This window comes from Oncorhynchus nerka, linkage group LG25 (genome assembly GCF_034236695.1).
Source record: "Oncorhynchus nerka isolate Pitt River linkage group LG25, Oner_Uvic_2.0, whole genome shotgun sequence".
Taxonomy (NCBI): domain Eukaryota; kingdom Metazoa; phylum Chordata; class Actinopteri; order Salmoniformes; family Salmonidae; genus Oncorhynchus; species Oncorhynchus nerka.
Window position 1 is genome coordinate 24,642,002 of NC_088420.1, and position 25,777 is coordinate 24,667,778.

At 44.7% G+C, this 25,777-nt stretch overlaps 1 pseudogene; it reads left to right on the forward strand.

Annotated features, from left to right (window-relative positions):
- Positions 1–25,777, forward strand: part of LOC115109265 (potassium/sodium hyperpolarization-activated cyclic nucleotide-gated channel 2-like) — a 103,484-nt pseudogene that overhangs the window by 56,841 nt on the left and 20,866 nt on the right.

A 25,777-nucleotide genomic window follows, 5' to 3' on the forward strand; every position in this document is an offset into this window, starting at 1 on the left:
TCTATAAGGATATTGCTTCTTAGATCCTCTGTGATCTGGCAGTGTGTTATTTAGTCCGTAGCAGCACGTCCCCCTGGGTTGCAGTAATTGGTCCGGCTTTGTTGTCTAATTGCAGCATCTGGCTAATGTTGAGAACAAAGGAGCACAGATGAGAACAGTACCTCCAACTCTGCTTCTGTCATCTACTGTTTGGCTCCTCTTGTCTCTTGTTCCTGGCCCTCTCAAACGTAGTTTTTAAAATGATCTTGGAGAGATAATCATCTTGTTTTCTGGGTCACAATACAGTATCAGGGAGCAACTAGGGGAAATGAGGAGTTTATACAGTATTCAGTATTTTTGGTTAAAGCTATGATTTGAAGATGTTATCGCAGGTGTAGAGGAATAGTTGTGTTTCTAGCTCCTATAGTGCAGTAATACAGTTGCCTTCAGAAAGTATTCACACTTGAACTTTGCCACATTTTGTTATTACAAAGTGGGATTAAAATGTATTTAATTCAAATCAAATCAAATTGATTTATATAGCCCTTCGTACATCAGCTGATATCTCAAAGTGCTGTACAGAAACATTTACATTTACATTTAAGTCATTTAGCAGACGCTCTTATCCAGAGCGACTTACAAATTGGTGCATTCACCTTATGACATCCAGTGGAACAGTAGTGCATCTAAATCTTTTAAGGGGGGTGAGAGGGATTACTTTATCCTATCCTAGGTATTCCTTAAAGAGGTGGGGTTTCAGGTGTCTCCGGAAGGTGGTGATTGACTCCGCTGTCCTGGCGTCGTGAGGGAGTTTGTTCCACCATTGGGGGGCCAGAGCAGCGAACAGTTTTGACTGGGCTGAGCGGGAACTGTACTTCCTCAGTGGTAGGGAGGCGAGCAGGCCAGAGGTGGATGAACGCAGTGCCCTTGTTTGGGTGTAGGGCCTGATCAGAGCCTGGAGGTACTGAGGTGCCGTTCCCCTCACAGCTCCGTAGGCAAGCACCATGGTCTTGTAGCGGATGCGAGCTTCAACTGGAAGACAGTGGAGGGAGCGGAGGAGCGGGGTGACGTGAGAGAACTTGGGAAGGTTGAACACTAGACGGGCTGCGGCGTTCTGGATGAGTTGTAGGGGTTTAATGGCACAGGCAGGGAGCCCAGCCAACAGTGAGTTGCAGTAATCCAGACGGGAGATGACAAGTGCCTGGATTAGGACCTGCGCCGCTTCCTGTGTGAGGCAGGGTGGTACTCTGCGGATGTTGTAGAGCATGAACCTACAGGAACGGGCCACCGCCTTGATGTTAGTTGAGAACGACAGGGTGTTGTCCAGGATCACGCCAAGGTTCTTAGCGCTCTGGGAGGAGGACACAATGACAACTCCAGGACAACTCCAGGACACAATGGAGTTGTCAACCGTGATGGCGAAACCCAGCCTAAAACCCCAAACAGCAAGCAATGCAGGTGTAGAAGCACGGTGGCTAGGAAAAACTCCCTAGAAGGCCAAAACCTAGGAAGAAACCTAGAGAGGAACCAGGCTATGTGGGGTGGCCAGTCCTCTTCTGGCTGTGCCAGGTGGAGATTATAACAGAACATGGCCAAGATGTTCAAATGTTCATAAATGACCAGCATGGTCGAATAATAATAAGGCAGAACAGTTGAAACTGGAGCAGCAGCACAGTCAGGTGGACTGGGGACAGCAAGGAGTCATCATGTCAGGTAGTCCTGGGGCACGGTCCTAGGGCTCAGGTCCTCAGAGAGAGAGAAAGAAAGAGAGAATTAGAGAGAGCATATGTGGGGTGGCCAGTCCTCTTCTGGCTGTGCCGGGTGGAGATTATAACAGAACATGGCCAAGATGTTCAAATGTTCATAACTGACCAGCATGGTCGAATAATAGTAATTGTAATTTGTTGTCAACGATATACACAAAATACTCTTATCAAAGTGGAAGAAAAATTCAAACATATGTAAAAATATATATATATATAAATAAAGATGAAAAATAAAGCACTAATATACACTACATGACCAAACGTATGTGGACACCTGCTCGTCGAACAGCTCATTCCCAAATCATGGGCATTAATATGGAGTTGGTCCCCCTTTGCTGCTATAACATCCTCAACTCTTCTGGAAGGCTTTCCACTCGATGTTGGACCATTGCTACAGGGACTTGCTTCCATTCAGCCACAATCATTAGTAAGGTCGGGCACTGATGTTGGGCGATTAGGCCTGGCTCGCAGTTGGCGTTCCAATTCATCCCAAAGGTGTTCGATGGGCTTGAGGTCAGGGCTCTGTGCAGGCCAGTCAAGTTCTTCCACACCGATCTCAACAAACTATTTCTGTATGGACTTCGCTTTGTGCATGGGGGCATTGTCCTGCTGAAACAGGAAAGGGCCATCCCCAAAGTTGGAAGCACAGAATTGTTTAGAATGTAATTTTATGCTGTAGCATTAAGATTTCCCTTCACTGGAACTAAGGAGCCTAGCCCGAACCATAAAAAACAGCCCCAGACCATTAATCCTCCTCCACTAAACTTTACAGTTGGCACTATATATTCGAGCAGGTAGCATTCTCCTGGCCTATCCCAAACCCAGATTGGTCCGTTGAACAGCCAGAAGGTGAAGCGTGATTCATCACTCCAGAGTCCAATGGCGGCTAGCTTAACACCAGTCCAGCCAACGCTTGGCATTGCACATGGTGATCTTAGGCTTGTGTGCAGCTACTCGGCCATGGAAACCCCTTTCATGAAGTTCACGACGAACAGTTATTGTGCTGACCTTGCTTCCAGAGGCAGTTTGGAACTCGGTAGTGAGTGTTGTAACCAAGGACAGGTGATTTTTATGCGCTTCAGCGCTCGGCGGTCCGTTCTGTGAGCTTGTGTGGCATACCAATTCACGTCTGAGCCGTTGTTGCTCCTAGACGTTTCCACTTCACAATAACAGCACTTACTGTACAGTAGACCGGGGCAGCTCTAGCAGGGCAGAAATTTGATGAACTGACTTGTTGGAAAGGTGGCAAACTATGACGGTGCCACGCTGAAAGTCACTGAGCTCTTCAGTAAGGCCATTCTACTGCCATTGATTGTCTATGGAGACTGTATTGCTGTGTGCTGGATTTTGGTTAGCAGATGTTAATGCGTGTGTAGCGAAATGCTTGTGCTTCTAGTTCCGACACTGCAGTAATAACCAATGAGTAATCTAACCTAACAATTCCACAACTACTACCTTATACACACAAGTGTAAAAGGATAAATAATATGTACATAAAGATATATGAATGAGTGATGGTACAGAACGGCATAGGCAAGATAGAGTAGATGGTATCGAGTACAGTATATACATATGTAAACAAAGTGGCATAGTTTAAAGTGGCTAGTGATACATGTATTACATAAAGATGCAGTAGATGATATAGAGTACAGTATATAAATATACATATGAGATGAGTAATGTAGGGTATGTAAACATTATATTAAGTGGCATTGTTTAAAGTGTCTAGTGATATATTTTACATCAATTCCCATTATTAAATTGGCTGGAGTTGAGTCAGTGTGTTGGCAGCAGCCACTCAATGTTAGTGGTGGCTGTTTAACAGTCTGATGGCCTTGAGATAGAAGCTGTTTTTCAGTCTCTCGGTCCCTGCTTTGATGCACCTGTACTGACCTCGCCTTCTGGATGATAGTGGGGTGAACAGGCAGTGGCTCGGGTGGTTGTTGTTCTTGATGATCTTTATGGCCTTCCTGTGACATCGGGTGGTGCAGGTGTCCAGGAGGGCAGGTAGTTTGCCCCCGGTGATGCATTGTGCAGACCTCACTACCCTCTGGAGAGCCTTACGGTTGTGGGCGGAGCAGTTGCCGTACCAGGTGGTGATACAGCCCGACACGATGCTCTCGATTGTGCATCTGTAGAAGTTTGTGAGTGCTTTTGGTGACAAGCCAAATTTCTTCAGCCTCCTGAGGTTGAAGAGGCGCTGCTGCGCCTTCTTCACAACGCTGTCTATATGGGTGGACCAATTCAGTTTGTCCGTGATGTGTACGTCGAGGAACTTAAAACTTAAAACTTACTACCCTCTCCACTACTGTCCCGTCGATGTGGATAGGGGGGTGCTCCCTCTGCTGTTTCCTGAAGTCCACAATCATCTCCTTTGTTTTGTTGACGTTGAGTGTGAGGTTATTTTCTTGACACCACACTCCGAGGGCCCTCACCTCCTCCCTGTAGGCCGTCACGTCGTCGTTGGTAATCAAGCCTACCACTGTGGTGTCGTCCGCAAACTTGATGATTGAGTTGGAGGTCTGCATGGCCACGCAGTGTGGGTGAACAGGGAGTAAAGGAGAGGGCTCAGAACACACCCTTGTGGGGCCCCAGTGTTGAGGATCAACGGTTGGAGATGTTTTTACCTACCCTCACGCCTGTTAGGAAGTCCAGTACCCAGTTGTACAGGGCGGGGTCGAGACCCAGGGTCTCGAGCTTGATGATGAGTTTGGAGGGTACTATGGTGTTAAATGCTGAGCTGTAGTCGATGAACAGCATTCCTCTTGTCCAGATGGGTTAGGGTAGTGTGCAGTGTGGTTGCGATTGCATCGTCTGTGGACCTATTGGGGTGGTAAGCAAATTGGAGTGGGTCTAGGGTGTCAGGTAGGGTGGAGGTGATATGGTCCTTGACTAGTCTCTCAAAGCACTTCATGATGACGGAAGTGAGTGCTACGGGGCAGTAGTCGTTTAGCTCAGTTACCTTAGATTTCTTGGGAACAGGAACAATGGTGGCCCTCTTGAAGCATGTGGGAACGTAAACACACCAGCCAGCTGGTCTGCGCTTGCTCTGGGGACGCGGCTGGGGATGCCGTCTGGGCCTGCAGCCTTGCGAGGGTTAACACGTTTAAATGTTTTACTCACGTCTGCTGCAGTGAAGGAGAGTCCGCAGGTTTTGGTAGCGAGCCGTGTCAGTGGCACTGTATTGTCCTCAAAGCGAGCAAAAAAGTGATTTAGTCTTTCTGGGAGCAAGACATCCTGTTCCGCGACAGGGCTGGTTTTCTTTTTGTAATCCGTGATTGACTGTAGACCCTTAAGCTGACGCTTAAAGTTAGAGAGGGAGATATAAGAATCCAGCTTCAGAGATTTTTGCAATTCGTTCCAGTCATTGGCAGCAGAGAACTGGAAGGAAAGGTGGCCAAAGGAAGTGTTGGCTTTGGGGATGACCAGTGCCATATACCTGCTGGAGCGTGTGCCATGGGTGGGTGTTGCTATGGTGACCAGTGAGCTGAGATAAGGCAGGGCTTTACCTAGCAAAGACTTGTAGATGACCTGGAGCCAGTGGGTTTGGCGACGGATATGTAGTGAGGGCCAGCCAACGAGAGCATACAGGTCACAGTGGTGGGTAGTATATGGGGCTTTGTTGATAAAACAGATGGCACTGTGATAGACTACATCCAGTTTGCTGAGTAGTGTGTTGCTATTTTGTAAATGACATCACCAAAGTCAAGGATCGGTAGGATGTTCAGTTTTACGAGGGTATGTTTGGCAGCATGAGTGAAGGAGGCTTTGTTGCAAAATAGGAAGCTGATTCTAGATTTAATTTTGGATTGGAGAATCTTAATGTGAGTCTGGAAGGAGACTTTACAGTCTAACCAGACACCTAGGTATTGTCAAGCAAATAACTGTTGGTCTCACAGTAATTGACCGTTAATTAACATAAACACATTTAGCATCTCCTGGCTTCCAGCCACTGCCGACCTTTGGAACATCTACATTTTAAAAAGTCTAATAAATCCATGTAATATAGCCTACACCTTCACAATGAATCCATGATTTATTTTAGACAGGTCTAAAGAAACATGATATGATGAAAATGTAGTCTATTTCAGAAGAACAGAATAGCGTACTCTGAGTTGTCCTCAGGTTAAGTCCTGATCTGGCTATGCCAAATGGCTGTGCGCTACACTAGTTCTTATAGTAGACAGGATTTTCTTAACATTTTGTGGCATTATTTTATAGTATGACGAATACAGTTGAACAAAGCTGAATAAAATACAAAGGATATTTTCTCCAAACGATTTGAGGGAGTGCGCCCATGGGCTATTCTGTGTTGAGCGGTCAACAAATAACAAATAAATAGGTACTCCTATTTCTTTGTCTATTTCTAGCAAGGCCCCCATTAACATCAGCGTGGCTGTAGTGGAGCGGTTCGAGAGTTTCAAGTTCCTTGGTGTCCACATCACCAACAAACTATCATGGTCCAAATACACCAAGACAATTGTTTGGGCCTTCCTCTGACCCCGCCTAGTACATAGGTCCTGGATGGCAGGAAACTTGGCCCCAGTGATGTACTGGGCTGTGCACAGTACCCTCTGTAGCGCCTTACGGTCGGATGCCGAGCAGTTGCCATACCAGGTGGTGATGCAACCGGTCAGGATGCTCTCGATGGTACAGCTGTAGAACTTTTTGAGGATCTGAGGACCCATGCCAAATCTTCTCAGTCTCCTGAGGGGGAAAAGGCATTGTCGTTCCCTCTTCACGACTTTCTTGTTGTGTTTGGACCATGATAGTTTGTTGGTGATGTGGACACCAAGGACCTTGAAACTCTCGACCCGCTCCACCCATTGATGTGATTGGGGCCGTGTTCGACCTCCATTCCTTTTCCTGTAGTCCACGGTCATCTCTTTTGTCTTACTGACATTGAGGGAGATGCGAGTCTAATGATGATTTGAAAAAAGTTGCTTGAAAGGCATGAGCTCTGCTAAGTTTTTTAAAGGTTGGGAATAAGATTAGCAGTATGGTTATGGTTAAGCTAACGTTAGGTTTAAAATCACATTTTAAGATGATCAGTTGTACAAATAGGCAGGGTTTATAACTTTGTGGCTGTGGTAACTAGTGATGACCTGACACAACACATCCATCCCTACTACTCCCTATTCAGGGACCAAGATTTCCTTGACTAACTGGTGCCCCCGCACGTTGACTCTGTACCGGTACCCCCTGTATATAGCCTCACTATTGTTATTTTACTGCTGCTCTTTAATTATTTTTTAACTTTGATTCCTTATTCTGTTTTTTTAAGGTATTTTAATTTTATTTTTTAAACTGTGTTGTTTGTTAGGGCCTGTAAGTAAGCATTTCACTGTAAGGTCTACACCTGTTGTATTTGGAGCATGTGACATACAATTTGATTCAACCTGATTTGAGAGAGAGATAGATCGCTAGCTAAAGAGATGCACACGTCTCCTGTCCCTGGAAAAGCATGCAAAGCCACGAAGGCCCACGTTCTTCCTGGAACTGCACTCTCTCTCATGCTCCACTTCTATAATGTCTAAACTATGTGACTATCGTGGTCCAGCTAAGACAGCTCATCACATCCAGATCTCCCTCAGGCCCACATACATTATGGCTTTTTATTAATCATCAACTTCTTAACTACAGTATACTGTGATACACACTGAAGCAGCCATCAGATAACATAGTGATAATGGTATAATGAGTCTGAAAGTTTCTTTGTACAGGATAGTGTAAAAGCAGATGACAATGCGGGGTAGTATTGACCCAGCTCAGTGTAAACAGTTGGTCATGGTTTCGGTGTTGAAATAGAATTGCCATAATACTTTTGGCACCCAGCAATCCTCTTTTCCATATACTAGCGTCACAAATGAGAAAAAGCTATAGTCATTGTTTGCACGGTCCACACTGTTAGACATTGCGTAGGCTACTGATTTATCAGAATGCACACAGTGTGGTGTCTAGGCTTCAGTGCATTAGGCGGTCAGGGCTTTTTGTTTCTGATTAGACACACTAAAGGTACACTCTGTTCCTCTCAATCTACCTCTCTCGGTCACACAGTCCATGTAGACGAACACATGCTCACATGGACGCACATATGAACGCATCACACACAGACACACACAGACACACAGAGATACACACACTGAGATACACAGACACACACATAAACACACAGATACACTGAGATACACACACATAAACACACATGGGCATGTCTGCTGGGTGGCTTCTCTAGTTTTCTCATATAGGATACACTGTCATTAACCTGTCTGTCTGTCATATTGAGGACAGTGCAGAAAGAGTGCAGCAGCAGCATGTCCCTGTGTCCTCTCCTCTACTGTTGGAGGTGACACAACCCCCATCCCTCTCTCATCTTGACGTCCTTGGGGTCCTTGACGTCTAGCTGGATGAAACACAATTTGCCTGAGGACACAGCGTTCCCACGGCCACCCCACCTTGAGCATTAGGCGTCATGTTACTGTCCTCCTCCGGAGGGATGGAGCAGCACTTATAAATAGGTTCTGAGGAAAATGTGACCCAAGCGGCCTTTAGGAAGGTACAGTGCTCCACTCAACCGACTGTCACCATTTACTCAACGCAACCCCTAACGAGCCAATATTTCCATAGTGTGATGGGTATGTATTTGCCTGAACCTTTGCTACTTGTGAAAGCTCGTAGTAATAATAGTCTAGAAAAATTGAGCAAGCTTTAAAGACCTACTCCTTCTGTCTGACTTCTAGTGAAGTGGAATATCTAATACAGTAACTGTCGTATGACGGACTCTCCATAGACTCACATAGGGGTCCTTCTCACACAAGATTTGTATGGGTCTTTGTCTTGTGCATTGTTTGCAGGCTCTATGTGTGTGTTTAATTGCTATGGGGTCCCTTTATCATATACGTCCTGCTCAGTTTGATGTTGCTGCTCATTGGCCTGCAGTTAAACAGTGAGTCAGAGCTGTAGAGATCAGAGCTACAGACTAACATCCATCAGCTACCTGCACCCACCAACAGCCCGACAATTTAGTAGTAGGGCTGGGTACAGTACACACTCTGGTTCAGGAAAACCGCAAACCCAGTGGGGGAACCCAAACATTTTCCTTGTCAGGTCAAAAGGTCAGGAAAAACTATTGGCCAGTGATGTAGTGGAGGGTATATGCAGGCATACGTCGTATATACCACTTACTTTTCAATGGACATTGTGTATACTCATTATTTAATCCCCACTATGCATACCAAAGTAGTCTACTGGAGGTATACGCTGTATAAATTAATTGGGCTGATGGAACAGATCAGAATGTTTAGCTTAAAATGTTGATAAGTTATTATTTCTTCCATTTTTTGGGCGGAGCAATGTGCACGGTTGTAGAACGCTGTTCACATGTGAGTGGTTTCATGGACAGAGATGGAAATGTCCATTCGAAATTTAGAAAGAGGGGAGATCTAAAGATGCAACAATTGTCATGGATTGCTTATATTGTATGACTAGGATAATGCCTTTGGCTGCTAGACAATGAAAATAAGTTGAAAGGAAACCAATAGAACAGGAGAACGCATATGAGGAAGTCTTTATAAAATAATTGCCTCCATCTTTCTATGGTGTAATTTTAACTATAGGCAACTTTGAAGCAAGGTAAGACATGCCTCAATTTTAAGTAAAACGTCCAGGTTTCAAACAATTAAGGAATAGGAAAAATAGACCTAACCGTCTTCTGGAAGATGGAAAGGCTTTCCCAAAAACGTTAACTATGTTAAATACCATAAAACTTAAATCAAACTCAGTCACATTTCAGCAAAATAAATGCCTGTTTCAAATAAACGGCTGGTCTAAATGAATTGTTAATGAGGTTACCATGAATTGTTTATGACATTTGTTTGATTTGTTCCATTAAATAATTCAATAATGACTCAAAAAAATTATGGCAAAAATCAATTTTTATCACAAGTAAGACACTGCTAGCCATTGGCTGCGAACGGCTGAGAAGCAACCAATGGACCCTCAGACAATCGTCCAAAAGTAAAAACTGTCGAAAACGCACAGTCAAAGAGGAGAATAAATGAGTTTGTCAAGGATAATACAGTTGAAGTCGGAAGTTTATATACATTCAGGTTGGAGTCATTAAAACTTGTTTTTCAACCACTCCACAAATTTCTTGTTAACAAACCATAGTTTTGGCAAGTCGGTTAGGACATCTACTTTGTGCAAGTCATTTTTTCCAACATTTGTTAACAGACAGATTATTTCACTTATAATTCACTGTTTCACAATTCCAGTGGGTCAGAGGTTTACATACACTAAGTTGACTGTGCCTTTAAACAGCTTGGAAAATTCCAGAAAATTATGTCATGGCTTTAGAAGCTTCTGATAGGCTAATTGACATCATTTGAGTCAATTGGGGGTGTACCTGTGGATATATTACAAGGTCTACCGTCAAACTCAGTGCCTCTTTGCTTGACATCATGACACAATCAAAAGAAATCAGCCAAGACCTCAGAAAAAAAAATGTAGACCTCCACAAGTTTGGTTCATCCATGGGAGAAATGTCCAAACGCCTGAAGGTACCATATTCATCTGTACAAACAATAGCACACAAGTATAAACACATGGAAATAGAAACATATGGGACCACACAGCCGTCATACCACTCAGGAAGGAGACACATTCTGTCTCCTAGAGATGAACGTACTTTGGTGCGAAAAGTGCAAATCAATCCCAGAACAGCAGCAAATGACCTTGTGAAGATGCTGGAGGAAACAAGTGCAAAAGTATCTATATCCACAGTAAAACAAGTCTTATATCGACATAACCTGAAAGGCCGCTCAGCAAGGAAGAAGGCACTGCTCAAAAACCGCCATAAAAAAGCCAGACTACGGTTTGAAACTGAACATGGGGACAAAGATTGTACTTTTTGGAGAAATGTCCTCTGGTCTGATGAAACAAAAATAGAACTGTTTGGCCATAATGACCATCGTTATGTTTGGAGGAGAAAGGGGGAAGTTTGCAAGCCGAAGAACACCATCCCAACCTTGAGGCACAGGGGTGGCAGCATCATGTTGTGGGGGTGCTTTGCTGCAGGAGGGACTGGTGCACTTCACAAAATAGATGGCTTCATGAGGGAGGAAAATGATGTGGATATATTGAAGCAACATCTCAAGACATCAGTCAGGAAGTTAAAGGTTGGTCGCAAATGGGTCTTCGATATGGACAATGACTCCAAGCATACTTCCAAAATTGTGGCAAAATGGCTTAAGGACAACAAAGTCAAGGTATTGGAGTGGCCATCACAAAGCCCTGACCTCAATCCCATAGAACATTTGTGGGCAGAACTGATGAAGCGTGTGCGAGCAAAGAGGCCTACAAACCTGACTCAGTTACACCAGCTCTGTCTTGAGGAATGGGCCGAAATTCACCCAACTTATTGTGGGAAGCTTGTGGAAGGCTACCCGAAATGTTTGACCCAAGTTAAAAATTTTAAAGACAATTCCACCAAATACTAATTGAGAGTATGTAAAACTTCTGACCCACTTGGAACGTGACGAATGAAATCAAAGCTGAATAAATCATTCTCTGCTATTATTCTGACATTTCACATTCTTAAAATAAACTGGTGATCCGAACTGACCTAAAACAGGGAATTTTTACAAGGATTAAATGTCAGGAATTGTGAAAAACTGAGTTTAAATGTATTTGGCTAAGGTATATGTAAACTTCCGACTTCAACTGTATATATATATTACACTGCTCAAAAAAATAAAGGGAACACTAAAATAAATGAATGAATGAATGAAATATTCTTATTAAATACTTTTTTCTTTACATAGTTGAATGTGCTGACAACAAAATCACACAAAAATTATCAATGGAAATCAAATGTATCAACCCATGGAGGTCTGGATTTGGAGTGACACTCAAAAAGTGGAAAACCACACTACAGGCTGATCCAACTTTGATGTAATGTCCTTAAAACAAGTCAAAATGAGGCTCAGTAGTGTGTGTGGCCTCCACGTGCCTGTATGACCTCCCTACAACGCCTGGGCATGCTCCTGATGAGGTGGGGGATGGTCTCCTGAGGGATCTCCTCCCAGACCTGGACTAAAGCATCCGCCAACTCCTGGACAGTCTGTGGTGCAACCTGGCGTTGGTGGATGGAGCGAGACATGATGTCCCAGATGTGCTCAATTGGATTCAGGTCTGGGGAACGGGCGGGCCAGTCCATAGCATCAATGCCTTCCTCTTGCAGGAACTGCTGACACACTCCAGTCACATGAGGTCTAGCATTGTCTTGCATTAGGAGGAACCCAGGGCCAACCGCACCAGCATATGGTCTCACAAGGGGTCTGAGGATCTCATCTCGGTACCTAATGGCAGTCAGGCTACCTCTGGCGAGCACATGGAGGGCTGTGCGGCCCCCCAAAGAAATGCCACCCCACACCATAACTGACCCACCGCCAAACCGGTCATGCTGGAGGATGTTGCAGGCAGCAAAACGTTCTCCACGGCGTATCCAGACCCTGTCACGTCTGTCATGTGCTCAGTGTGAACCTGCTTTCATCTGTGAAGAGCACAGGGTGCCAGTGGTGAATTTGCCAATCCTGGTGTTCTCTGGCAAATGTAAGCACAACCCCCACCTGTGGACGTCGGGCCCTCGTACCACCCTCATGGAGTCTGTTTCTGACCGTTTGAGCAGACACATGCACATTTGTGGCCTGCTGGAGGTCATTTTGCAGGGCTCTGGCAGTGCTCCTCCTGATCCTCCTTGCACAAAGGCGGAGGTAGTGGTCCTGCTGCTGGGTTGTTGCCCTCCTACGGCCACCTCCACGTCTCCTGATGTACTGGCCTGTCTCCTGGTAGCGCCTCCATGCTCTGGACACTACGCTGACAGACACAGAGTTCGGGTCGAGAGCCAGACCCTGTCCCCCGGTTCAAACACGGGGGCCTCACTGCGGTGGCGGTCAGCACTCCTCTTCTGCCGTCCACTGGTTTCTTGGAGGGATCCCTGGATGGTCCTCCAGGTCTCCTTGGAGCGCTGCACCCACTCCTCCACCGCAGGAGCCTCGGTCTTGCTCGGATGCCATGGTGCCAGGACCGGCTGGTACCCCAACACGCACTGAAATGGGGACACGATAGTAGAGGAGTGGCGTAGTGAGTTCTGGGCCATCTCAGCCCAGGGGATGTATCTCGCCCACTAACCTGGCCGGTCCTGGCAATACGACCGCAGAAACCTACCCACCTCCTGGTTCACTCTCTCCACCTGCCCATTACTCTTGGGGTGATAACCGGAGGTCAGGCTGACCGAGACCCCCAGACGTGAACTGGGGACCCCGATCAGAGACGATGTCCTCCGTTACCCCGTAGTGCCGGAAGACGTGGGTGAATAATTCCTCCGCAGTCTGTAGGGCTGTAGGGAGACCGGGCAACGGGAGGAGACGGCAGGACTTAGAGAACCAATCCACAATCACCAAAACTGTAGTGTTCCCCTGAGACAGGGGGAGATCGGTCAGGAAATCTACGGATAGGTGAGACCATGGTCGTTGTGGAACGGGGAGGGGTTGTAAATTCCCTATAGGAAGGTGCCTAGAAGCCTTACTCTGGGCGCATACCGAAAAGGAAGAGACATAAACCCTAACGTCCCTAGCCAAGGTGGGCCACCAATACTTCTCCCGGAGGCCCCCCCCACTGTGCTTGCCACCCCAGGGTGACCCGAGGAGGGTAGGATGTGAGCCCACCGAATCGGTTGTTCCCGGACACCAAGCGGCATGTACTTCCGCCCAGCCGGACACTGAGGAGGCGCGGGCTCCGCCCGTAACGCCCGCTCAATGTCCGAGTCCACCTCCCATACCACTGGTGCCATCAGCCTCGAGACGGGAAGGTTGGGAGTAGGCTCAGTGGACCGATCCTCCGTGTCGTAAAGGCGGGACAGTGCGTCAGCCTTTACGTTCTGGGAGCCCGGTCTGTATGACAACATAAAACGGAATCGGGTGAAGAACATGACCCACCTTGCCTGACGTGGTTTCAGTCTCCTAGCTGCTCGAATATACTCCAGATTCTGGTGGTCGGTCCAGATAAGAAATTCTGGTAGTCGGTCCCTCAAGCCAGTGTCTCCACACCTTCAGAGCCCTGACCACCGCTAACAACTCCCGGTCCCCCACATCATAGTTACGCTCCGCTGGACTGAGCTTCCTCGAAAAGAAAGCGCAGGGGCGGAGTTTTGGTGGCGTACCCGAGCGCTCACCTCCACTATGAATGCTAGAGAGGGGTCCGGGTGCGCTAACACGGGTGCATCCGTGAACAGCGCCTTCAACCTGTTGAAAGCTCTGTCCGACCCTCTGCTGACCACCGCAAACGCACCGGGCCCCCCTTCAGCAGTGAGGTAATGGGAGCCGCTACCTGGCCAAAACCCCGGATAAACCTCCGGTAGTAACCCCCAAAAACGCTGCACCTCCTTCACCGTGGTCGGAGTCGGCCAATTACGCACGGCCTTAATGCGGTCACACTCCATCACCACCCCCCGAGGTGGAAATGTGATAGCCCAGGAAGGAGACAGCTCATTTGGAGAACACACACTTCTCAGCCTTGACGTATAGGTCATGCTCCAGCAGTCTACCAAGCACCTTGCGTACCAGAGACACATGCGCGGCGCGGGTGGCTGAGTAGATCAGAATGTCATCGATATAAACAACCACGCCTGAGAATCTCGTCTACAAAGGATGAAAGATGGCTGGAGCATTCTTTAACCCATACGGCATGGCGAGGTACTCATAGTGTCCCGATGTGGTACTAAACGCGGTTTTCCACTCGTCTCCATCCCGAATACGCACCAGACTATACACGCTCCTGAGATCCAGTTTTGTGAAGAACTGTGCTCCGTGAAATGATTCCAGTAGCGATGAAAGGTAGTGGGTACCTAAACCCCACTGTGATGACATTTAGACCTCTATAATCAATACACGGACGCAAACCTCCCTCCTTTTTCTTCACAAAAAAGAAACTCGAGGAGACGGGTGAGATGGAGGGCCAAAAAGAAACTCGAGGAAACGGGTGAGATGGAGGGCCGAATGTACCCCTGTCCCAGAGATTCCGTGACATATATTTCCATAGCCAACGTCTCCTCCTGGGACAATGGGTACACGTGACTCTTGGGAAGCGCAGCGTTTACCTGGAGATCTATCGCACAATCCCCTCCCGGTCTATGAGGTAGTAATTTTGTCATTTTCTTTTTACTGAAAGTGATTGCCAAATCGGCATATTCGGGGGGATGCGCACCTTGGAACTCTGGTCTGGACTCTCCACCGACTTGGCACCGATGGAAACTCCCAGACACCTTCCAGAACACTCCTCTGACCACCCCTGGAGAACCCCCTGTCTCCACGAAATCTTAGGATTGTGCCGAGCCAGCCAGGGAATCCCCAGCACCACTGGAAACGCAGGCAAATCAATAATAAAGAGACTTATACGCTCCCTGATTCCCCTGCGTCACTATGTCCAGTGGAACCGTGGCCTCCCTGACCAACCCCGACCCTAATAGCTGGCTATCTAGGGAGTGCACGGCGTTTTAGATATTTCAGAAACTGTCACTGTTTCATATAGAATGTTTCACACAGGGCACATTTCCTTCACCGGGTGGGCTGTTTGGGAAATGTTTGGCAAAATTAGAGTATACCCACTTTTCCAGGAACCACTACACCACTGCTCTTGGCTTTCATGGTAAATCTGCTGGGAGATCGCTCAAGTTTTAAGTCTAAGTTAGACATCCCATCCTGGTCGCAAGAACGTCTAGAATTGCCTTCAAAACCAGCCACTAGGGGCAACGGTGAACTTTATTACCTTTGAGTAAGCTGGCAGCTTTTGCTAGGGTGCTGTGAACTGGGATAGTGATTGCATTCCCCTGCATCAGTCCACCATTACCATCATTTCACTTCAGTTTGGAGTTGTGGCAGTTTATTTTTTAGGGGAAATTGTAAGATTAAAATGATGCCACTGACCTTCATTTTCTCCATTCTCTTTATTCCAAATGTCCAGTTTTCAATGGATGGTAAAACTCATAGAGCTGGCAGTTGATAAAAGGCAACATCCTCCAAAACCTTGGAATAGAGATAGTGAGTCAAGTGTATAATTGTATTTATTATGGATCCCCATTAGGTACACTTCCTGGGGTCCAGCAAAACTAAGGCAGTTATAAAAAAATGTCAACATTACAATACATTTACAACAGATTTCACAACATATTAAGTGTGTGCCCTCAGGCCCCTACTCTACTACTAAGTATCTACAACACAAAATCCTTGTGTACATGTGTGTATTGTGCTATCAGGGATCAAGGCAAGACCCAGGTGCAGACTGTCGAGGTAACAATGTTTATTGTCACAACAGGGGCAGGCAAAGACAGGTCAAGGCAGGCAGGGGTCGAAGATCCAGGGTAAGGCAAAGGTACAGGACGGCAGGGGGAAACAGGGTCAGGGACAGGCAGAGTTCAATAATCCAGAGGTGGAGCGAAGGTACAGGACGGCAGGCAGACTCAGGGTCAGGGACAGGCAGAGTTCAGTAATCCAGAGGTGGAGCGAAGGTACAGGACGGCAGGCAGACTCAGGGTCAGGGACAGGCAGAGTTCAGTAATCCAGAGGTGGAGCGAAGGTACAGGACGGCAGGCAGACTCAGGGTCAGGGACAGGCAGAGTTCAGTAATCCAGAGGTGAGGCGAAGGTACAGGACGGCATAAGGGGTATTTTTATCAGTAAAAAAAACATCAAATTCTACTGCTTGCATTAGTTACTTGACGTGAAATAGAGTTCCATGAAGTCATGGCTCTATGTAGTACTGTGCGCCTCCTTCACTTTGAGCCAGGAGAGATTGACATGAACATTATTAATGTTAGCTCTCTGTGTACATCCAAGGGTCAGTGTCACATAGTCGATTTAGAGCCATCACTAATAAACCCAATGTGTCTTCAATGTTAGTGACATACTGCAAATTTGTAAAGTTTAAGTGATACAGCTTTAGTCATTCTTTACCTGTTGCTGTGGTTTCATAGCATTAGAAAAGTAGACACCCTTACATTGTCCTACCTACCTTGATATTGACTACTATGGAAGATGATTGTGAACTGAATACTGCTCTCTCCAGTCAAGCAGCCTTGTTTAACACCTTTGAATAACAGTCATAAATATTAATAAGCATTTTAAACTTTCAAGCATGACAAATTACAAGCATCATAGAGATAACTAAATAATCTATGAACATTGATTTTGCAAAATGTTTTATAGGAAGGTACAAGGAGTGAGAATGACATGCTTCAGTGGATGTTTATGCCAGGACCGATTGCAATTAAGAATGAATTAGATTATGATTATGAGGAAAACAAAATAATAAGATTAAATGTTTCGAGGGGGATTTCCATACCTAGTTAATTAGAGAGAATGATATTAACAGCTACTTGTTCTTATAGGTATCCAGATGTGAGTGAGTGTGTGTCCCTGCCACAAGGACTGGAGCCCTACATAGGGTCACAACTGTGTTTCTGACATTACCCTCTGTAACCTTCCCATTGTGTTACACTGTCACTTGTCCAATGTGCTTGTAATACAATGAAGGTGCCATAACAGAGAAGAGCGCATTATAGGCTACATCTGCATGGCTTGTCAACCATAAGACTACTCTAGCAGAGAGTCAACAGACAGAGAGCCAATCTGTGAGCTCAGGGTCAGAATGAACATGTAACTCTGTCGTGTATCAGGACTTAGAAATACTGCAGGCAGAAATACAGGAAAGCACATTCATACCCCAAAGAAACTGACATCTCGCTGTACGGCACAAACGGGCCTAGACACAGGCCCGACTACCGTTCTGTTTTAGCTCAGCCTGCCCCTCCAGTTATCCACAACAACAAAACATGAAGAGAGGTAGAAGGGGAGGGGTAGAGATGAGAGAGAGACTAGAGAGAAAAAGGGATGATGGATAGAGGAAAGGTAGATCAAAGAGAGAGGAAATTGAGGTAGAAAGGAGAGAGAGTGAGAGAGATGACAGAGATATGGAAGAGAGGTAAAGAGAGGAGGGACCAGTACGGAGGTAGAGGTAGAGAATGGTAGAATGGAGAGAAGTGTGGAGAGGATATAAAGATAGAGAGAGGAGATAGAGGTATAAAGGAAAGATGGTTGGGGAGGACGGACTCTGTGTTGTCCTGAAGAGAGTAATGATACCAGGCGATGGAAGCAGACAGGGTCACATCTCATCACATCAAACTGCCCATATGTCACTTACCTCCTCAGCAGTGGCAAAACAGGCGAGATCATTGTTGCTTCCATCCTCCCATTCATATAAATCCTGCCTGTTGGGATGGGCTATTGACATGCATGGCAAACATCAGCACTCTAAATTAATGCATGCATTACGTGTCTGATGATACTTTACTGAATTCCCCTCATTTGGTGATGTGATGCATGTCTTATGTGATGCATGTCTTATGTGATGCATGTCTTATGTGATGCATGCTATATGTTGAAAGGATACATCCATGTTCGATACACATCTGTCAGTCTGAAAGAAACAAGGATTGCGTCTGAAATTACACCCTATTCCCTAGATGCCATGATTATACGATGGGAGTGACCATGTTACTCGTGTAGCCTTGATTGATTTCCTGCTTGACAGGAACAGTCCATTTTAGCACATATTTCATATTGTTGATATAAAGTGGAAAGGAATATTTACAATTGAGCCAGACAGTATAAACAATCATCAGTACTATGACAATCCACTGTATGACTAACTTCGACAGTATGTTCAATGAAAAAGCTAAGCACATAATATACCTCCCCAGTGAGCCCAGTAGTGAGTCCTGAATCTGTATTGCAGCAATGAGAGAGAGATTGTTAATACACTGTATATATATATATATATAATATGACATTTGTAATGTCTTTATTGTTTTGAAACTTCTGTATGTGTAATGTTTACTGTTAATTTTTATTGTTTTTCACTTTATATATTCACTTTATATATTATCTACCTCACTTGCTTTGGCAATGTTAACACATGTTTCCCATGCCAATAAAGCCCTTGAATTGAATTGAATTGAATTGAATTGAGAGAGAGAGAGAAAGAGAGAGAGAGAGAGAGAGAGAGAGAGAGAGAGAGAGAGAGAGAGAGAGAGAGAGAGAGAGAGAGAGATTATGCAACATCCTCCTACTTCAGATAGGGCTAGCATCACTACACTATTATCAGTCTATGTGGCTTGTCAATTAGTCACTTTGAATCAATAGGACCACAACTTCCTGTTGGTTCATTCATGTGTAGATTCATTAACACTTCCCCCTCCATGATGTTATGGTGGGTAGGGCCAAATGGGTGGTATGAAAAACAAGGCTGTTGATTTCAAACACAACATATTTCCCCATTGTTTGTGGCTGTTTCTGCATCTGTTTTTGTACAATATTTTATTCACATTTTTTATAACTAAATGGAAAGGGAAAAGGTTGTCCATGGTTGGAGGGGTGTTGTTCACTGTATTGCTCTAATACACAAGCTGCGTCACATGGTTAGGCTACCGTTTTCTTCTCTCACCACTAGCTTTGTTGTGTGACAGGAGTGTGCATTGTTTACTGAAACCCAATGATGCTCGAAACTGGGAGAAAACCCAATTATCTGCTCTTATAAAACCTAGACAGCATTGTCAATGGATTAGCAAATACCCTGTTTATTCTTCTGTTCAGCAACAAAGACATTATACACTGACTGTACAAAACATTAGGAGCACCTTCCTAATATTGTGTTGCTCTCCCTTTTGCGCTCAGAACAACCTCAATTCATCGGGGCATGGACTCTACAAGGTGTCGAAAGAATTCCACAGGGATCATGGCCTATGTTGACTCCAATGCTTCCCACAGTTGTGTCAAATTGGCTGGATGTCCTTTGGGAGGTGGATCCCAGCAGCGTTGCAGTTCTTGACAAACTCAAACCAGTGCACCTTGCACCTACTACCACACCCCGGCACTTTAATCTTTTGTCTTGCCCATTCACCCTCTGAATGGCACACATACACAATCCATGTCTCAATTGTCTCAAGGCTTAAAAATCATTCTGTAACCTTTCTCCTCCCCTTCATTTACACTGACTGAAGTGGATTTAACAAGTGACATCAATAAGGGATCATAGCTTCACCTGGATTCACATGGAGAGTCTATGTCATGGAAAGAGCAGGTGTTCTTAATGTTTTGTACACTTAGTGAACATTAAAGGGCATCATAAGACAATACTGGAGCTACAGTATATCTTTCATAAAAGTAGGTGTAAAGTGTGTTTTAAGTGAGCACAATTGACACAATTTGATTGGCAGCTCCCTCAAAGAGAGAGAAGGAAACACTAAATTAAACTTAAATTGTGTAAATCATAAAAATTACATTTGAGCAGGGATCTTCTCTCTATGAATAAGCATAGAATATACTTAGCCAGCTACCGCTTTACAAACCGCTTTAAGCTACCCCTGTGCATATACCCATCAATTCCATTTAAAATAGTGTACATCTAAGCCTCTTAGAACTGTGTCCAAGTACAGAAATGCATGCTGCTCACATTAATAACTAACCCTGTCTTCCACTGAATACAGTCATCATCATACCAAAGAGTGGTTCCATGTCCAATAATAGGACTACTGTAGGCAGCTAAACAGTTGTGGCAGGGTTATGTTGGTTTGTGTTGACTGAGAGCAGGCCTGTGTTTGGATATACATTAAATATAGCAGGTACACTTCTCCACTGACAGAGTAGAGCATGAATAAATCTCTGTAGGTTTCCGGAGCTGTCACGTTTCCTCAAACTTTTTTTGGTCCTCCCAACAGCTCTCTAGCATATATAGGTCAGGAGATGGCTGTGAACGTGTCCTCCCAGTCTTTCCTATATGTTCAATGTACACCATGAGGCATAGGAAACATATAGTATCACTGAAAGATGTTTAGCTCATGGTTTAGAGATATGCAATCTGTTTTTATGGTGAATTATATTGAATGAGAATGCATATATCGACCACAATGCGTTGAATACTAGTATTAATGTTCGTATGACATTGAAAGAATAGTTTGGTTAAAATGTACATTTGTCAAACATCGTCTTATACAGTCTACAGATGCCATTGAATATTGACTTTCGGAAATGTTGGACTAGCTTATATATACACACGTCTTTGTCCCCCAAACTTTAATTTGGGGAATAACTTTTTCCTTTAATAAGCAGGTGCTGTAGAGCATATTCCACATTCTCCATTCATATAAACAGAATGCTGTTTACTTTGACCTTTTTCTTCCCTCCCTCTGTCTCTCTCCCTCTGTCTCTCTCCCTCTGTCTCTCATTCTATAGTACAAACAAGTGGAGCAGTACATGTCTTTCCACAAACTGCCAGCTGACTTCCGACAGAAAATCCATGACTACTACGAGCACAGATACCAGGGCAAGATGTTTGATGAGGAGAGCATCCTGGAGGAGCTTAATGAACCACTGCGGGAGGTAAAACAACAAAACACACCATCAAAACTCTGACAATGTCTCACACTTAAAGAGTGGAACAAAGGAACCAAAAATACATTGATTTCTCTACAAAGCTTCATCGTTGTCTTTTGCAAATATGTCCCTTAACAACATTTGAAGTTCTGAACCTCATTAAACCAAACAAATGAGTCCATACATTTTGTTTCCATTTCCCCACCTTTGCTATGTTAGATTTAGACCTAACAAAATTGCAATTCAGTAAAAGTCATGATATTTACCCTTAGGAAATTGTCAACTTCAACTGCCGTAAGCTGGTGGCGTCCATGCCCCTGTTTGCCAACACCGACCCCAACTTTGTGACGGCTATGTTGACTAAGCTCCGCTTTGAGGTCTTCCAGCCTGGAGATTACATCATCAGGGAGGGCACCATCGGCAAGAAGATGTACTTCACCCAACATGGTGTGACCAGTGTCCTGACCAAAGGAACCATGGGCATGAAGCTCTCAGATGGATCCTATTTTGGAGGTGTGGATGGTCAACAATATACAGTATTACTACTTTTCTAGGATTTAATTTTCTACAACTTTCCTAAGATCTGCTGCTGCTGGAAAACCTGGGATCAATAGATTCTATATTATTCTATTCTATAATGGTGCTAATAACACACATCTACTATAGAACAGAAGTTGTATACATTACAGTACATTCATGTAGACTTAATTCATGTTCTTTGCTCCGTATAAATCCAATGGTTTACATTAAAACTGTAGCAGACAAGAGAATGAAAAGGAAAAGAAAAACACCCTGACATTTGAGTTTGACTTCTTCTCGCTAGTCTTCTCGCCCCGCAGCCAGTTTTATCCCACTTCCCCATGCAGCCTGTCCTCCCCCCACAAAAAAGCAGTCATTTTCTTAGGGTCTGGGGACATTCTTCACACCCGGCTCCTCTTCAGATGAGTTTCCACTAATTACCACAGCCACAAAGGCATTTGTAAAAATGTATGAATCGAAAATGAGCTTTAATCACTTAGCAGTGTGGTCAAGGTTAGGCTAACGTTAGGTTTAAAATCACATTTTAAGAAGATCAATTGTAGAAATAGGCAGGGTCCATGACTTTGTGGCTGTGGTAACTAGTGACGACCCTTTAGAAGAGCAGAGTTCACTTCATTGGTGCTGTGGGTTGGGCTGTGAGGTGACAGGAGCATGGGCGGGTGTGGAGCATGGGCGGGTGTGGAGCATGGGCAGGTGTTGAAGGAATGTCTGAGATCCACAGCAGCACAAATGCCCATTAATAACAGCTAATTAGTCCACAGAACACTGATGACAGAGCCATTATATGCCACTAGGAAGCCAACCTTTTTTACATGGCATGGGTTAGGAGGAGAATACTTGATCAGAATATTTGTTAGATTTGTGGTGGTGTTTGTGGTTGATTCATCTGCTATTGCTGACAATTTATATTATTGCTGGAGAAAATAGGAAGAGGGAATATGGAATGAAGGTAGAAACAAGGTAATGGAGTGGCAGGTAGCCTAGTGGTTAGAGCGTTGGGCTAGTAACTGAAAGGTTGCTTGATCGAATCCCTGAGCTGACAAGGTAAAAATCTGTCATTCTACCCCTGAACAAGGCAGTTAACCCACTGTTCTTAGGCATTCATTGTGAATAAGAATTTGTTCTTAACTGACTTGCCTAGTAAAATAATTAATAATGTTACGTTTATTTAACTGGGCAAGTCAGTAAGTCAGTAAAGTTAATAAATTCTTATTTTCAATGATGAGGGATTAAATGTGGGCATTAGGGAAGTATATGTCATCTCTACACGACATAGCCCATATTTGTTTTTAAAGGGTGAGTAAGTGGGTGTAGTAGGGTCAGAAAAGTCACATCCCAGCATTGAGTTCTGCTGCTTGCCTCTGCATCGCTCAGCACAGCTGAGAAAACAGAGTATGATTAATCTTGTGAAGAACTGTAAATCTCCCACTAAATAGCGAAGAGACACATGGCTGCGCTGACACTCAAGGTCACACTTTAATACCCTCTGAATAAGGAGCCATTTTGAGAGTGGGGGAGCGGATCTGGGGTGGAGAAGGTCATTGAGGTTATTATGTAAATGTATAACTCATGTATAGAACATCACTTTGTTGCTATTTAATGGTGTGTGGGCGTCTATCCCGCGGGTGGAAGCTGATATTGACTGAGCTTGTTAATTCCTCTATTTCCATGGCCCCCAGGGGGTTTGCCTACCGCTGGAGAGGCTGATCTGTAGAGTGGAGCCAGTGCAGGGTTTCCACTTGTTACCAAAGCCACAAAGGCGATATTCTAAAAATTAGTAAAAGCAAGTAAATGACTGCATACAGTAAATGACATTCCAGTGGGGGGTTTTCTTCACTGAGAGCCAGAAGATACCTTTCACACGTGACAGGGGAGTGAGTCGGGAAAGCCGGGGAGGCAGCGGAGTAAAAAGAGCACATGGTTGCCAAGACAACAGTCAGTCACAAGGCCAGAGAAGGAAGGGTAACACCTGAATGAAATGAACCTTGGCTCCACCACCTCTCCAGCCCTGCAGCTCCCTCCCTTCACTAAGCTGTCACAGTTAGGCCGTTAAAACAAAGACCCATCTCCTCAGTAAATGACCAATTTCCACGTGCAATAAATTGATACTGTAGGATTGTGTGTGCTTTGTATTTGATTCCTACTAGTGTAACCATGTTTTTTCTGAGGTTAGAACAACAGGACTAAATGAGCGTGTCATGTCCAAGTGACTTTTGTCATGAGCATGACATTCAAATGGCTCATGTTTCTTTGACATGTTTCTGTAGCTGAGATATATTAATGATGGTCCCTCTGGCTGTGTAGTAATTGTGTCTGTCTCTGACACTCCTGTCTCTCTCTCCCTCCCACAGAAATCTGTCTGTTGACCCGAGGCAGACGGACGGCCAGTGTGCGAGCGGACACGTACTGCCGTCTCTACTCCCTGTCTGTGGATAACTTTAATGAGGTGCTGGAGGAGTATCCCATGATGAGACGAGCCTTCGAGACTGTGGCCATCGACCGACTGGACCGGATAGGTGAGACCAGCCTACCACCAATAAAAAAAGCCGATACATGATTAGCTATGGGCATAGTTGAGGCATTTTGTGTCATTCATAGAATCAGCAGAACAAAGGCGAACATATCTATCGATGAAACCTATTGTAACTATGCAACTAATAATTTATCTTTGATTTCCCTTTTTTATATGTCATATTAACATGTCATATTTATAGCTATCTAAAGGATATGACTTTTGCAAGATATGATTATTGTCTATGACTTGAGTGTGCCATACTCCCCTGGGTTTACACTAAATGTGCTCACAGGATGAGTGATGCTCATTTGTAAAAGTGATTTATCAGCACACTGTCTAAACAGCTGTCAATGCTCTCGTGTGTGGGAAGGAGGGAGCCGTTTTCCCTCAGTTGCTGCTCTTACCGCTAGAGTTGCTACGCTGTCAGTCGCTCAACTGTCATCGGAAAGCACCTGGTTAGTGAATTCCGTGCCATGAGTGTAAACAAATCATATATTTTTGCTAAACGGAGCAGGCAAGCCCCCTGTCTCGCCCAGGTTAATGTGATGATGACGTTATCCCTCGTTCACGTGACCTCACATGTTTACAAAAGGGGCCCTGCATCCCCCACCTGCCAGTGGTTGCCATGGCAGCTAGATTCCACATCACGTACGAGCTGTTCGTTTCACTCATTTGGAGGAGATTAAGGTGTCTTTGGTCATTGACAACAGGCTAACAGCTACCCTGAACAGAGCATAGTGGAACATAGGACTAGGAATATTCTGTTTAATTTGCCTGCTGTTTCCTGACAGCAGAAGTCTCTTGCATCAAAGGCTCAGTATTTCATGTGGCCTGACTAACAAGTATAGAAAGCTAATTAATTCCAAATCTAAACAGAAATTCAAAGGAGGATGACAATTATCTTTCAACCTAGGAGTTTTTTTGGAACACAGTCTTTTTCCGAGACCTTCAACTGAAGCCCCAAAGAAATCATGTTTATATATTTAATATCTGCTGTCTCACAGTTTACATATTGTGTACTACAACGCTCTGGCTCCTTAAGATGTCTATGGGAGAGACAGCCCAGAAAACTGGGAACATTCCCAGAACATTAGCTAAGATACCCATTACTTTCTAGTTAGGGTTTTATCTAACATTAGTATGATAGCATCCCAAAAACATTCAATTGATAACATATATTTGTGTTCGCATAACATTCACAAAAATGTTGTGCACAACATCTTTAATAACCACAACAGAACATTCCCCAAAAGTCCTCATTAGGTTTCCAGGTAATGTAATAACCCAATTTACCAGAAGAAAATGGTTCTGTGAAAGTTCCCAGAACATTTGTTAGGTTGCGGCAAATGTTAACATAAAATTGTCCAGTCGTGCTGATGATTATACAATGTTTCTATAAAATATTCACCTGATGTTGACAGAACATTTCCAGAACACATGTGGGGGCGTCACAAAAGATATGTTTTAAAACAGGAGAAACTGTCCAGTTGTGCG